The 14,569-nt window shown below is 38.3% G+C and overlaps 1 protein-coding gene across 1 annotated transcript in view; it reads right to left on the bottom strand.

Moving 5' to 3' along the window:
* LOC311083791 (zona pellucida sperm-binding protein 3-like) overlaps window positions 1-14,569 on the bottom strand; it is a gene marked incomplete at its 5' end in the record, with an annotated part of 67,533 nt that overhangs the window by 51,686 nt on the left and 1,278 nt on the right. The window lies entirely within an intron of this gene.

The raw sequence follows: 14,569 nt of genomic DNA on the forward strand, positions 1-14,569 counted from the left end.
TTATAAACTATTCAAACTCAAACTTTCTGGGGAAATGTTTTTTTAAGATAAAAACTGAAAGAGTTGTCAGAGACTTAGTGGTTACATCAAAGTCATGGGATCATGGTGTAGTTTGTTTGTAGCCTACCTTTAGCATTTTACTTCTGGACACTGCATTTAGGCTTCAAAATTCATAAGTTGCATTCATCTGAAAATTCTCTTGATTAATTTTCTTGAAAAAAAGTACAATAAACTAGTTTTTTCCAATAATCCAAAAGTCTATGGAAAAATCCTATTGGGTTTTGTCGAGGGAACCAGTGTGATGCTAATTGCCGGTTGGCCTACAAAGTGACATCATACCTGCACCACTCAATTGAACGCCATTCATATGCATGGGTGGACAACCGGTGCATTCAAGTCATGGTGGAAAGATCGTATTTATCATACAGTAAATGCGTATTTAAGTTGAGCACATGAACGCCACCAAAAGTTTGTGAAGAGTGGGAAGCTCGGGATTTTTTGATTGTACTAAAGCATAAAGATATAGCATGTTTCTTAAATCTCAGCAAACATACAAAGTTCAAATACTAGTTTCATCAAAAAACAATGAGATCGTTTTTTTTTTACTTTGAAATGTGCATTCCATGTCAGAATGTCTGTTTTTGTTTAGGTCTGTGTGACCCTGCCCACTGCCAAGTTACCCAATAGTATTTCGATACCATTTCGATTTCTAGGTAACTAGGCCAGCAAATGAACTGAGTCAGATCGCAGTTGTGCATCCTCAATCTGGCAACTCGAATGAGAATCATATTTGCATGTGCTTTAATGCCTTGTAGGTTAAACATTTAATTCGCGTTACCCTTCAGATAAAACGCGATTTGCGCTGCGCTATGACGTAGGCGGAGTTTTAAAAACTTTTAGCGGGAGCTCTATTACGTCTGTTGTTCCTCCTTTCGGTCAGCAGCAAACAATGTATCTGCCCCGTTCTAAGAAGCGAGCGATAGCGCTAGTCCTGCTAATTTGAGAAAGGATTTTATCTTTTTTAATAACACATTTGAAAACTATACCTCTATAGTTCATTCATGGGGGACACATATTAAAAAAATTGTTTACACACATTGCCTACCTACAAGTTACCTGACTGTTAAAACAACTATTTTTAATGTAATGTAAATCTGTCTGTCTATGAGACGATCGTTCATACCATACGATGTCTTAATATAATTTACTTTACAGTTCAGGAGGAAAAAAGGCTTTTAAAATACTGCCCGTGCATACGTTCTATGTATAAAAAACCCATTCATCTCAATGGCTTGCGCCGCGCAAGGATGTTTTGTTGCTGCGTCGACCAAAGTCAAAGTTCAAAATAGTTCAACTTTTGCAGCTGCGCTCTGTGACGATTACCAGAGCGGCCAATAGAATCGGGGGATCCAAACAAGCACGGAAATCAAAATGTATGAACGGCTAGTACTGTGTGTGTCGGAATTTCCTGAGCAGTACGATACAAGTTTGAGGTCGTATAGGGACATCGTCAGGAAAGCTGCGTCATGGAGACACATATCCATTCAAGTTGGCATGTCAGGTGTGTCAATCAGGTAGCTTGTTGTAGATATGCAATATGGGCGATCACCTGGTGATCTGTCTATACGTTATTAGATATAACTTAGCGCAGCGCCGCGCATACCGCGTCCTGTGTGAAAGGCCCATTAAGCGCAAATGATTTTATGTAGTGCTTTTTGTGCATTCACGCGTTTGGCGTGATTTCGCGTCTGCCGCCGAGTTGAAAAATCTGACCTTCTGCGTCAATTCGCGCCGCGTTAACCAATCAGGAGCCTGCTTGCTGCTGTCACGTGGTGAAGTAAAAACAAAGTAAATCTTTTATCACATAAAAACTTGATTTCAACATACGAGACATATTCATTTTGTATTGAATGCTATTTATTCCATATCTAAATCCAGATTATATGAAACATTATTATTCTAATGTAAAGACAACCAATATACTTTAGTGTATAAGAATAGTTTGTGTCTGGACAGTGTTGTGTGAGAAAAGAAAAAAAACACAGGACAGGTTAATTCCTTTTGGAGGCTAGCTCCATTTATCATCAATACAAAAATAAATTACAGTTTATGTGGGTGAGGGCGAGGGTGATCCTCGCTCCGATGCGGGACAACAGGTCATTAAACTGGGTGCGAGACAGGCGGAAGCACCGCTGATAGCGGCCGTCATCCAGGTGCAGCTCCTGGAGCAAATGGTGAAACTCGCCAAACTGGGTTCGCCTCCGAAGGGTCTGGTGGACCCAAATACGGCGACGATGATACCTACGCCACTGTTCTATGCTGCTCTCTCCAGAGCAAATACAGAGCGGTGACTCTCTCGATAAATGATCGATCAACATCAGACATCTTGTAAAAAGATGGCCGCCAACGGGTTTTGAAACTTTTGAAACTTTCGCCTCTGAAACGTGACGCGCGTAAATTTCGCTTCAAACTTTTGTTTTTATGGTGTGTTCACACCAAACGCAAAGTGTATATTCGCATCGCGTTACTCGCTCTAGATTACTCGCGGGATGTTTTTCTTGTTTTTCGCCTCACTCGCGAATAAAAACATCCCGCGAAAAGGAGTGTGTCATCATCATCAACAACACAATTTCTTTCTGCCATCATTTTTCCATCATGTCTGAAATAAATGATATTGCTGCTCTGTACTTGTTGTGGAAGTCACAAATACGGAGGAAAGCCAAACGCCGACGTGTCTGGGTTCACAGCACCATCCAGAGGCGCACTCCAACTCGGTGAATTTCACCGTCTTCACGCAAATTTTTTTCAACTTGCGCAGAAGACGCGATTGAGGCGATTATCGAGCTTTCGCAGCAAACGCGTCGCCCAGTTCACGTCTATTCGCGTCTTTGCATTGACTTTGTATGCAATCTACTCGCACAAATAATTAAATTTGCGTTTGGTGTGAACACGCCATTACGCGCGTATGGACACAAAGTGGTCAAGCATATAACTAGACGCGGCAGGCGCGAATTTAACACGCTATTCGCGTCCGGTGTGAACGCAGAGTTAGAGACAGTAGTAAACACGCTGCAGCATGTCCTTAAAGAGATAGTTCACCCAAAAATAAAAATTCTCATTATTTACGCACTCTAATGTTGTTCCAAACCTGTATTAATTTCCTTCTAATATTTTCTAATATTTTTCTAATATTAATATTTTGAAGAATGTGGCTATCCAAACAGTAGCTGGTCCCCATTGACTTCCATAGGAGAAAAATATACTATGGAAGTCACTGGGGTACATCAACTGTTTGGTTACCCACATTCTTCCAAATAACTTTTATTTTCAACAGAAGAAAGAAACTTATTCGAGTTTAAAACAACTTGAGATAGTAAATTATGACAATATGAATTTTTAGGAGAACTATCCCTTTAATGTTAATAAAACAAAATGCAAAGGGTAATGGTGCGTTCCAGGCAACCTGTAACCCGTGTTTTTCCAACCTTATACCCGTGAAAGTGCACTGGAACGGCAGTCAAACCCGTGACTTCCCACCCGTGAACTCGTACTAGATCGATGTACTCCCAGTTACGAGCTCTGACGTCACATAGCCCGCGAAACCATACAAAACAACAATGGCAGGCCCTACGGACGCAGTGTTTCTGCAGGTGGTACACGGTGAGAATACACTTTAGGACAATATAACGTTGCAGTCAAATTAATAATAATATAATAATAATGATAATGATAATAATAATAATAATAATAATAATAATAATAATAATAATAATAATAATAATAATAAACACACGATTATGTATTACAATGTTATGTGTCTGAAACAATAAGTATGTCGTGAAAGTGTATTGCCGCATTGTTTACATCTAGCTACCACAATTCCTTGCGCTCAGGTAGTTTGGCGTGACTGGCCTGGAACACTACAAAGTCGTGAGTCGTGGTTTGAAGTCGTGATTTACATGCTCAAAAACCTGCCTGGAACGCAGCAAAAATCACTCACTGCTCTTGACTGATAACTTTTAATAGTAGCTTTAATAAGTATCAATGTATAATTTATACAATGAAGTCTATGTTTTGTTTTATTTTCATATTTGTTCATTTAATTACTTTCTTCAATGCTACTGTTAAATACACCTACTGTAGCTGAAAACATAAACCACTGTTTATTTAATTTGTATATTAAGTTGTGTATGTGTAATGTGTATCTTTGATCTTAATATTTAATAAAGAAAATAATGACAAACATTTTTATATTCGCCCCTTCTGCCATTCTTTTTTATTTTATATTTTGTTACCTAAGGCTTTGTTTTAAAAATATGGACATTAGTTTGGCTGTAATGCTCAGTCACAAAAGAGTAAAACCAACAGAAAAAAGAATCGTGATAAAATCATGAATCGTGATTTTCCTGAAAAAAATCGTGATATGATATTTTTGCCATATCGCCCACCCCAAGGGGGCGAGGTTAAAACTTTTACCAATATTTAGAATTTAGACTGCAGTAACTATTTCAACTGCTAGCTGTCAATATTACATCCTGCATTTCACTTCTATTGGAAATATCCTACCTCCCACTTCTGAAGTCGTGATTACAAACTCATTGAATAGAAATCATGGAAGACATCCGGTTTATTCTTATTTCTTGAGGAAATCTTAAAGCCAAAATGTAAAGATATTTAGTTTTGAATAAAATGTAGGCCTAGCATCCCATTCGTTGACAACCATATAAACATTCACAAGCTTCCCAGAGGTAAATACAACGAGGTGTTCATGTCCAATTTTCAACTGGGAAACTATTCACGATAATTCCGATAGCATGTGAAGGCAGCATAAGCCTGAGTTTACGAGTTGGGGGCGTGTCAATGAGAAACGTGGCAGAATACCACAATATTTAGCAGTGACCAGTGTTGGAAAAGTTACTTTGGAAATGTAATACAGTAGGTTACAGATTACAAGTCACCCTATTTTAAATTAATAAAGTAATTTAAATAGTTAGACTACTTATTACAAGTAATATAACATTACATTTGATTTCTTATTTAAATTTCTAACTAATGTTTTCAATTGTTAAACATCTCCAAACATTTAAACCAGGTAGGGTTAATCGAATATAGACGAATATATCTGCTTAAATAGAGTTATCTCCTTTAGTCGCCTGTAGTCCTTTCGGTGTGTTCAAGCACAGATTATTTTATTTTTCTCTGACGCAGGCGACAACACAGTCGGCTTTAATCAACGCTAGTTCTTTGGCGTCAGTTTGGTGTGGTCCTACCTTTACAGTAGTACTCAACACTGATTACTGTCAGACTTTCAAAAACCTTCATCACTTGAATTAAGATTATAATAATTCAAACAGTGCGTGTTGATGCGGTCAAATTTCACGCATTTCGTTTAAAGAGAATTGGCCCCGTTCGCCTTCCATAGACGTCACGTTCATTGAGACGAGTGCATGTTGCAAAGTCATGTAAAAGAGCCGATCGGAACGCCATAATCAAAAGCATCAGAATAGGCCTTGTCGGTACACGATCCGTTTCACGCATGCGTAGTAGACGCAGTAGAAAACGCACATGCGCAAATGATAATTCTGTTTTGCGACGATTTACAACACTGAACGATCTATTCATGATTATTTGCAAAGACACCCTCAACCTAAGAGTAAATGCTGGAGTTGGGGTGCACAGTCACCCATATACATTTTGTTAGTGTCAGGGCCGGCCCTGACCAATTTGCTGCCCTAGGCAAGATTTTACCTGGTGCCCCATGCATCACAACCCATTTCACCCCGTCATTGTGTTCATGATTATTTGATATATTATATTATATATATATATTATCTATATCTATATCTATATCTATATATATCTATATATATTAAAAATGCCATATACAGTACAGGCCAAAAGTTATGAAACATTACTATTTTTAATGTTTTTGAAAGAAGTTTCTTCTGCTCATCAAGCCTGCATTTATTTGATCACAAATACAGATTTTTTTTGTAATATTGTGATATATTATTACAATTTAAAATAATTGGTTTTCAATGTATTATACTTTAAATTATCATTTATTTCTGTGATGCAAAGCTGAATTTTCAGCATCATTACTCCAGTCTATCACATGATCCTTTAGAAATCATTCTAATATGATGATTCATTATCAAAGTTGGAAACAGTACTGCTGCTTAATATTTTTTCATAACCTGTGATACTTTTTTAGGATACTTTGATGAATATAAAAAAGAAGAAAAAAAAGAAGAAAATGTTTTAAAAATAGAAATCTTTTGTAACAACAATATACACTACTGGTCAGTAATTTTCTTTCTTTTTTTGAAATAAATCAATTCTTTTATTCAGCAAGGATGTGTTAAACTGATAAAAAATGATCGTAAAGAATATTTATATAATTCAATTTTTTATTTTTTTATAAATGCAGTTCTTTTTAACATTTTATTCATCAAATATATTAGGCAGCAGAACTGTTTCCAACACTCATAATAAATCAGAATATTAGAATGATTTCTAAAGGATCATGTGACACTGAAGACTGGAGTGATGATGCTGAAAATTTATCTTTGTACCACAGAAATAAATGATAATTTAAAGTATAATAAATTGAAAACCAATTATTTTAAATTGTAATAATATATCACAATATTATTTTTTTCTGTATTTTTGATCAAATAAATGCAGGCTTGATGAGCAGAAGAAACTTCTTTCAAAAACATTAAAAATAGTAATGTTTCCAAACTTTTGGCCTGTAATGTATCCACCCAAAAACTGCACAACTGTAGAGTAAAACATTAATAAAAAAGTGATAAAAAATGCGTCTTAAAACTGACATGATTGTTACAAAATCACACAGTCTGGGGCCTCTGGAGAACTAAGAACAACTGCTAACATAAAGTTTAAAGTAAAAATAACTGCCATGAAATTATAGTATCTTACTCCTATGCAATTAGATAAACTGTTCATTCACTACTTTACCTCTGTCTTCTTTATCCCCTTTTATCCTCTTCTCTTGGCACTGTATCGCAGACTATGCTCATATGTGTCATGTAAATTCGGTCATCCGTCACAATCAGGAAACTTTCACCGTGTCTAGAACTGGCGCGAGAGACCCGTTTCTACGAGCTGTGTGTTAACAAAAGCAATGCTGTCTACATTGGATGCGGCGTCGCGCACGCAACACAACAAATTACCAACAACTGATCGCGCGCGCGCTCTGTTTCTGACGCACTTCAAGCACTCGCTGGGCGGGGGAAGATTGATGAGCCGGAATTTTTTTGCTTTATTTGGTAGTATTTCGAATTAACGGTTTTAAAATAGTATTATATAAATAAATAAAAAGTAAAAAAAAAAAATTCACTCATTCACTCATTCTGGCGCCCCTATGGATGAGTGGCGCCCCTAGCATTTGCCTATTCCGCCTATGCCGCGGGCCGGCCCTGGTTAGTGTGAGTGTATCTGGGTGACTGTGCACCCCACACTCTGCATGTGTTTGCGTGTGTGCGTGCGAGAGCGAGAGCTGAGCTTTTTTTATATCATAACTAATCAGCTCTGTCTAGTCTGTCGGTCTCCGTGTCCTCTTTGCCTCGCGATTTTTCCGTGCGTGAGAAAATGGATGTGTGGCGTGAGCGTGTGAAAAGTTGCGTGTGTCTCACGGTGAATGCATGAGAGTTGGCAGCTTACAGGTATTCAAGATTATTTTATTAATCATCTGGCATGCGATGAGCTTCAGAACCTAAACTACAGGGCATTGATTGAAGGTCAGAATTACATGAGCTCCGGATGGATTGGCCAGATACTGCATAAGTTCGCAGCTCATCACATTAAAAGGTGTCGTGAGGTTTTCACAGGCAGTGAACTCGTACCATAATGTGTCAGTAACAACAGAGAGAAAACTGCAATAGTCTGTGACTGCATGGCTGGCCAAGGGAATTGTTGTAGCCATACAGCAGGGCTACTGTACAAAATTAATTTTAATTTATAATTGGGCTTAAGCCCCGAATGTTTTGTCAAAAGCCCCGAATCTTTTAGGTTTTTTAAAATAACTTCAACTTTGTTTCATTTCCTTTCAGTCTTTCTGACTGGAGCGGCAAAAAATGAAACAAAAGCTCTATTACCGTGCGTGGTGGCGGACGGTAATGCATCGCGCATCACTCAGCTTATTTGCCAACTGCCAATGAAAACTAACGAAGAAGAATATACATTTTCTTCGTCGTTGTCATCAGGGGCTGGCGGGCTGTTGTATGTTTCACCGGCGTCGTAGCGAGCTTATAGTCAGATAATGGTTGCCTCTTTTTAGTTGCCAGGGGTGAAAATTAGTCATCCTTAACATTTTTGGTGTTTTGGATTCACTAACGTTACAGCTGGAGAACAATTAAATACAAAATAGGTTGTAGGCTCTACTGGGTGATTTTTTTATTTTTTTTTTTACTGAGTAACTATCATCATTTTCCCACATAGTGTATAGATTTTTAGGCATTCTATTATCTCAAACAGCATAAAAAATAGTGCATTTAGCTGACGTAAATGGGAAAAAAATCTGAAAAACGAATGTTTACATCGTCTGGCTCCACCCCTGGCAACCACGTAAACACATCGTAATGCATAGTGTAAGCTACGTTTAAAAGCATCAAAATAGACCTGCTGTGAAATGTTAAACCCAATACAACTAACGTTACACAAGTATGCCGCAAGTTGTGCCGCCTGGCCGTCAAGTGTTTCATCGCATGCGTGGTACCGATAGTGTAGGAAAACCGTGACGTTTTCTACTACGTAATTACGCGCATGCGTGAAACGGATCGTGCAGGTGGAACGGATCGTGTACAGAGAATAGGTGTGTTCGACATCGGCTGCGGCTGGATGCAACCGATCGGCGAGAGTAGCCGCGTGCAGGCGGGGAGGAGCTGCAAACGGAGACGTGAAGTCGGACACTTTCTGGTTCCCGTAGTGACCGCTCACGTGGTGTTTGCATACTTTACCACAGCTGAAGTGAAATAAATGCAATATTTGCCAAATAATACACAGATGTTTCTGAGACATTTTCATTCAATACTTTAGGCAGACTGCTTCATACAGCGTCTGTTTGAACAAGAATAAAGTTCAACATAAGCTATACTATCAATGAAGTGGAGTCTACGTTTTTTAAGCAGTTTTAATTTGATAAACATGACACAATATAACATGACAACGACATGAAAAGAGTGTTTACTGTTATAAAAAAAAACTGATTTGTGAACTTTAGAGGAACTAAGGTGTTCGAATAAACACGAAACACACGTGATCGTTATCATGCGGTGAATCCGGCCAATCGTGGAACAGCTGTGTCGTCATCAGCCCACGTGCAGCCCAGTGCAGCCGCTCTTGAGAAGCTGCGCTGGCTGAGTTCTCCGGCTACTCTCGAATTGCTCTCGCGGTACTTTGATGGCATACGTCACAGTCACGTGGCGTCGGCGCTGTATCAAGTCGGACAAAATTTCTAACCGGCATGCACTGCTTCAAGTCAGCCGCCGATCGGTCTGCGCAGAACTGCATGAAGTCGAACAAGCCTAATGTCTGTCGTGTACCGGTACTGACAGGCCTTATCCCAGCCGCATGTCGTCACATCCTGCAGATTAGTTGCGTAAAGGAATTTCCGCCTACATTAATATCAATGGACAGACGGCAGTTTTGAAAAAAAATTACACCCATTTAGTTTCACTTAACAATAAAAGTCAATATTCAAAACTTTATTATTGTTTATTTAGACTTACATGATACCCTACATGCATGTCATCTTCGATTCTAACGTGTAACATTATCTGAGATATGCGCAGTGTTTGGAATAACGCCGTTTAAAAGAATTATTATTTTAAAAGAATTAGAATTATTTTTTCAGTAACGGGGTAATCTAACTAATTACTTTTCCCGTCGTTACAACGCCGTTAACCATACTGGTCTTTAAAGTCGTTGCGTTACTATGCATTGATTGAATAAACTGTGTAATCCGAACGCACCCCTGGCTCGCACAGATAGTGAGGAGATGGGTTAATAACGAGTTAAGCGATTATGATTGGCTAAGGCAGAGTCATGTGTTTCATGGTAGCCAATCAGAGCCAGTGTTTTTACACACATGCCAGCACACGCGCCACAGAGAGAGAGAGAGAGAGAGAGAGAGAGAGAGAGGCGCGGGCGCGATCGAAAAGGCGCAAAGTGTTTACATTTGTGTGTGTGTGTGCGTGTGTGCGTGCGTGCGTGAGGTGCGGACGCAATCGAACCCTATGGTTCGAACAGTGGAAACATAAAAACATACTCCGTAATTTTGTTTATGGATATTCAAACTGCAAAGTGTTTAAGTTACTGCTAATTAAAATGTTAAGGAAAACAAATATAACGTTATTAATCTGAAATGTAGCAAATTAATTTTCAATTCATTCAGGTACAATTACCAAACATATCTCAAGGTCTTTTTGTCTTTTTATTAATTTAATTAATGAACTAAATATAAAACTATTGTCAGTGCACTACAAATAAACTGGTTCTATGCCTTTACTTTATTAATAAAACTTTTAATAAAAAGTTGAGAGCGGTTGATTTAATTTGCTAGAGTTAAATGCACTTTATATTGTAACTGTTTACTTTTCTTACAAAGATAATGCTTGAAGTGCAGGATAAACCTCTTGCTGTCTGTCGACATGCAATAAATATCGAAAGTTATGTACAAACACCTGTCTGTTCTACTCATTTCAACTGACTTGTGAAAACTGCTAAAAAAAAAATCCAAATTCTTTGACATATAGCAACTTTTTTTTTTAACAGTAACGCAAATAGTTACTTTCCCTGGTAACGAGTTACTTTTATTTTATAGTAATTCAGTTACTAACTCAGTTACTTTTTGGAACAAGTAGTGAGTAACTATAACTAATTACTTTTTTAAAGTAACGTTCCCAACACTGGATATGCGATTGTCAGCACTGCCGATGCTGAGATTAACGAGCAGCGCGCAGCTCAAGTTGCTGCCAGAGGAATGATTTAATTTTATTTTTAATGTTATTTTGTTTATTTTTTGCATTATATTACCACCTATTATTTAGTGTCTACAGTATCACTGCACTCAAACACGGATGAGACGTTTACGATGATCAAACCAGTTAATTTTGATAATAGTCTATGGGCTGGAAATATTCCTTTATTTAAACTACTTCAATTCGATAGCATCGTAAAGTGCATGAAAAAATGCGAACATTGTTTAATACAATAAGTTTTCCCCAACCTTTAATTGAATCCCCATAAAATTAATATATTAAGATTTGTCTAATTCTAACGCTCTTTAATGTGATGCATAGTTTGCATTTTATTCTTGCAGTTCTGCAATAAAATAAGGTGATCAGATTCTGAAGTATTGCGCTCACACATACAGTATGGCTTGCGTGCTCCTATAAATCACGAAATATGCATACGAATATTATGACTTTTCTTTGTTTCAGAATACTCACAACCATTGATACAGGCTGGAGTGGAATTTTTTTAATTTATGCTCCTATTTGAAACTTCTGCTTTTCGAACACGGAAGTGTGATAAAGGCCTATAGCATCGCTTTACTAAACACCCTTTAAACGGCACGTGACATTGGCAAGAGACATCAAAAACGGGCATAGTAGCAAATTTATATTATTCAACATATCTTAGTTTTTTTCAGAAAATATTCAGATGTAACCCCCTTTGTAATCATTAATAAGTAACTAATTTAATTAAAAAAAATTCTCAGAAAATTTAACTGATTAGTTTCATTTATTTTGTAATTAAATTACGTAATGCTGTTACACGCAACGTTACTTCTCAACACTGGCAGTGACATTGTCAATCTTTTTTATTTACAACAAAATATTTAATTGCCAGCACAAAATATAATAGCATTGTAATATATGTAACGATAAAGTTTACAGTGGCGTCATAAATTAAAAACAAAACACCACAAGTGATGCACATTCTTTGTTCGTCATTTTCTAGTAGTAGAGTATAAAAACCTTGCAGTATTTTTGTGTAGTAAATTAAGAGGTACACCGCTACCTTGCTCCGACAAAAGTGACTTGAAGACACCTGACATCATAAACACGACTTCCCAACTCGTAAATACGAATATCTCCGTGACCGGATCTCAGTCATCTAAAGCGAATTTTGAAGCGGGGGTATTTGGCTCGAGGTCATGGTGCAAAGGACCCTAGGTTGATTTTACTCCGAACCATCCCTTTAAAGGGTAACTAAACCCCTGGTCAGAGCCTGACTCCACCCACTGGCAATATTTGAAAAATGCTGGAAAAGTGGGCAGACCCCAGCGGAGATAGAGGGGATGAACAGAGGGCGGGGCTGAGCAGGAGGGGCGTGCACCTGAGACCCACAGTGACGGATTAACTGACAGCTGCTATCAGACTCTAAAATGGAGAGTGACTCACAGGGTCGCAAGACGACGTAAAGTACATGCATCTGAGTTTTATCGAGTTGATGTCAATAGCGTGCGCTCTCTGTAGGCATATTCATATTTTGCCGCTATGCGAACAAATCCAGCAAAATGCGCCGGCGCGTTTGTCGACCCCAGAGGATTAACTTTAGCCTAACCATAAATTGTGATATATATATATATATATATATATATATATATATATATATATATATATATATATATATATATATATATATATATACACATATATATATATAAATAATATAATATAATATATATATATGATCACTCACATCAAGACGCCGCTGCGGTGGTGGAGTAGCGTTTGGCACTGCGTCGCTTTTCAGCGCGAGCTGTGGAGAAGCCCATTTCCACCTCTATTGCGTTGGAGAAGCAATCCCGTGTAAAATGCAGGTTGCACACTTGAGCTCTAGGCGGGAACTTCCAGGCCAAGTGCATGCAACCACTGGCGCCTAATTTCCAAGTCTGCTGGAAAGCTATGCAGTCCAGCAGTGCTGTTGCAACCAGCAACACTACACCTACATACCCTCCTGACCACTGTACTAAATACAGATAAATCTACGCTAACTTGAAGCTATCCTAACTGATGCAATATGGTAGCTCGTACCAAGGGCGTGGTGAGCTGGAACCTGCTTACGCCAAACTGTGTATTACAAATATTAAAGCCACAGATGAGAATCTTGCTGGCCAGTGTTACACTCACTTATACTGACACCTACTGGCATGCGTCTGTGCAGCATCACGCAAAAATAAAGGTTTACAGTAACGGACGCGACTGTTACGTTATTCGTAGTGACCCATGATAGATTTATTTCGTGTCTTTCCTAGAATGGGCAGTTTGTGACTGCGAGATAAACAACATAAAGTAGCACTGGTATTACAAAACATTCAGTGGCACATACCAATCAAATACAGATGTGACACAAATAACACGTTTGAAAAAATATTAAATGCACTTTAATTCGTTTAATTGATATTTTAAAAATCACAAAATTAGGCTATTTATTTAGGATTTTGTGCCGCAATTACGTCAGTAGGCTATAGGTGTTCGACTAATCGGTCAGTTACTACTGGAGGTGTCGCAACACTGTGACATGTTCCGCGACTCTGTGTCAGTCAGGTGACATGTCAGTGTCAGGGTGTCGCGATTTCAGTGCAGTGACACATGCCACTATCCACCACTGGCACATGCCAATAATGTCAGTGACACATGCCACTATCCACTGGCACATGTCAATGAAGACCGGATGTGCCAATACGCATAGTGACATCACATGTGCCATTGACTTATGTGCGTCAGATGCCATGCCACTTAATGTTAAAACTGCTACTGGATTACAGACTGCAGTCTGTGAGTTAGGGATAACTGTCAGCACAGTCCCTAGGCAACTTCGTACTACTGATCACCGTTTTACAAAAGGATTAATATTTTGGAGTGAAGCATACGTACAATTGGTAAGTGACAAGGTTTTATGGAGTTATAGTATGCAACATAGGCTAATGTTACCGCTACAGCTACCGCGATGTCTTACCTGGAGATTCAACCAGATAACAAAATATATCTGGAAACGACACCTCCGGCCATTTGGTTGGGTCATTGACCCAGTTTTTAATTTAATAAGGGCAATCATAACCTATTGCAGTTAATTTTGCAATGTACCGTTGCCGGTCGGCAGGCGTCAATGACTCGCAATACAACATTTTTGTCATTCAAATACACACGATGTTCGCGGTGTTTCGATGTTTCGACACATGATGTGCGTCGTTGTGTGAGAGCACAAAGTGCTCTCACACAAAATCTAACCGTATCAAACTTCTACCCGCTAAATTGTAGCATTCTTCACACGAAAAATTATATTAAAAATTCACAGACAACATGTTCACATTAATGGGAAAATTCAAACAGGACCAGAAAATAATTATTTTCTCACATTCACTTGCATTGACGATTTATGTTAGAGAAACAAGGGCGCCGCCATCTTTAGAATATTGTCTTTGAACTTCCGTTTTTGCGGTCGCTCTGTATATTCCTATGGCATTGCTGTCCAGGAGTAATTAGCTTTTGAAGTGGATTTACTTAATATAAAGTTAACAAAAGTTAATGAAAGT

This window comes from Abramis brama (genome assembly GCF_963993115.1).
Source record: "Abramis brama genome assembly, chromosome: 5".
Classification (NCBI taxonomy): Eukaryota; Metazoa; Chordata; class Actinopteri; order Cypriniformes; family Leuciscidae; genus Abramis; species Abramis brama.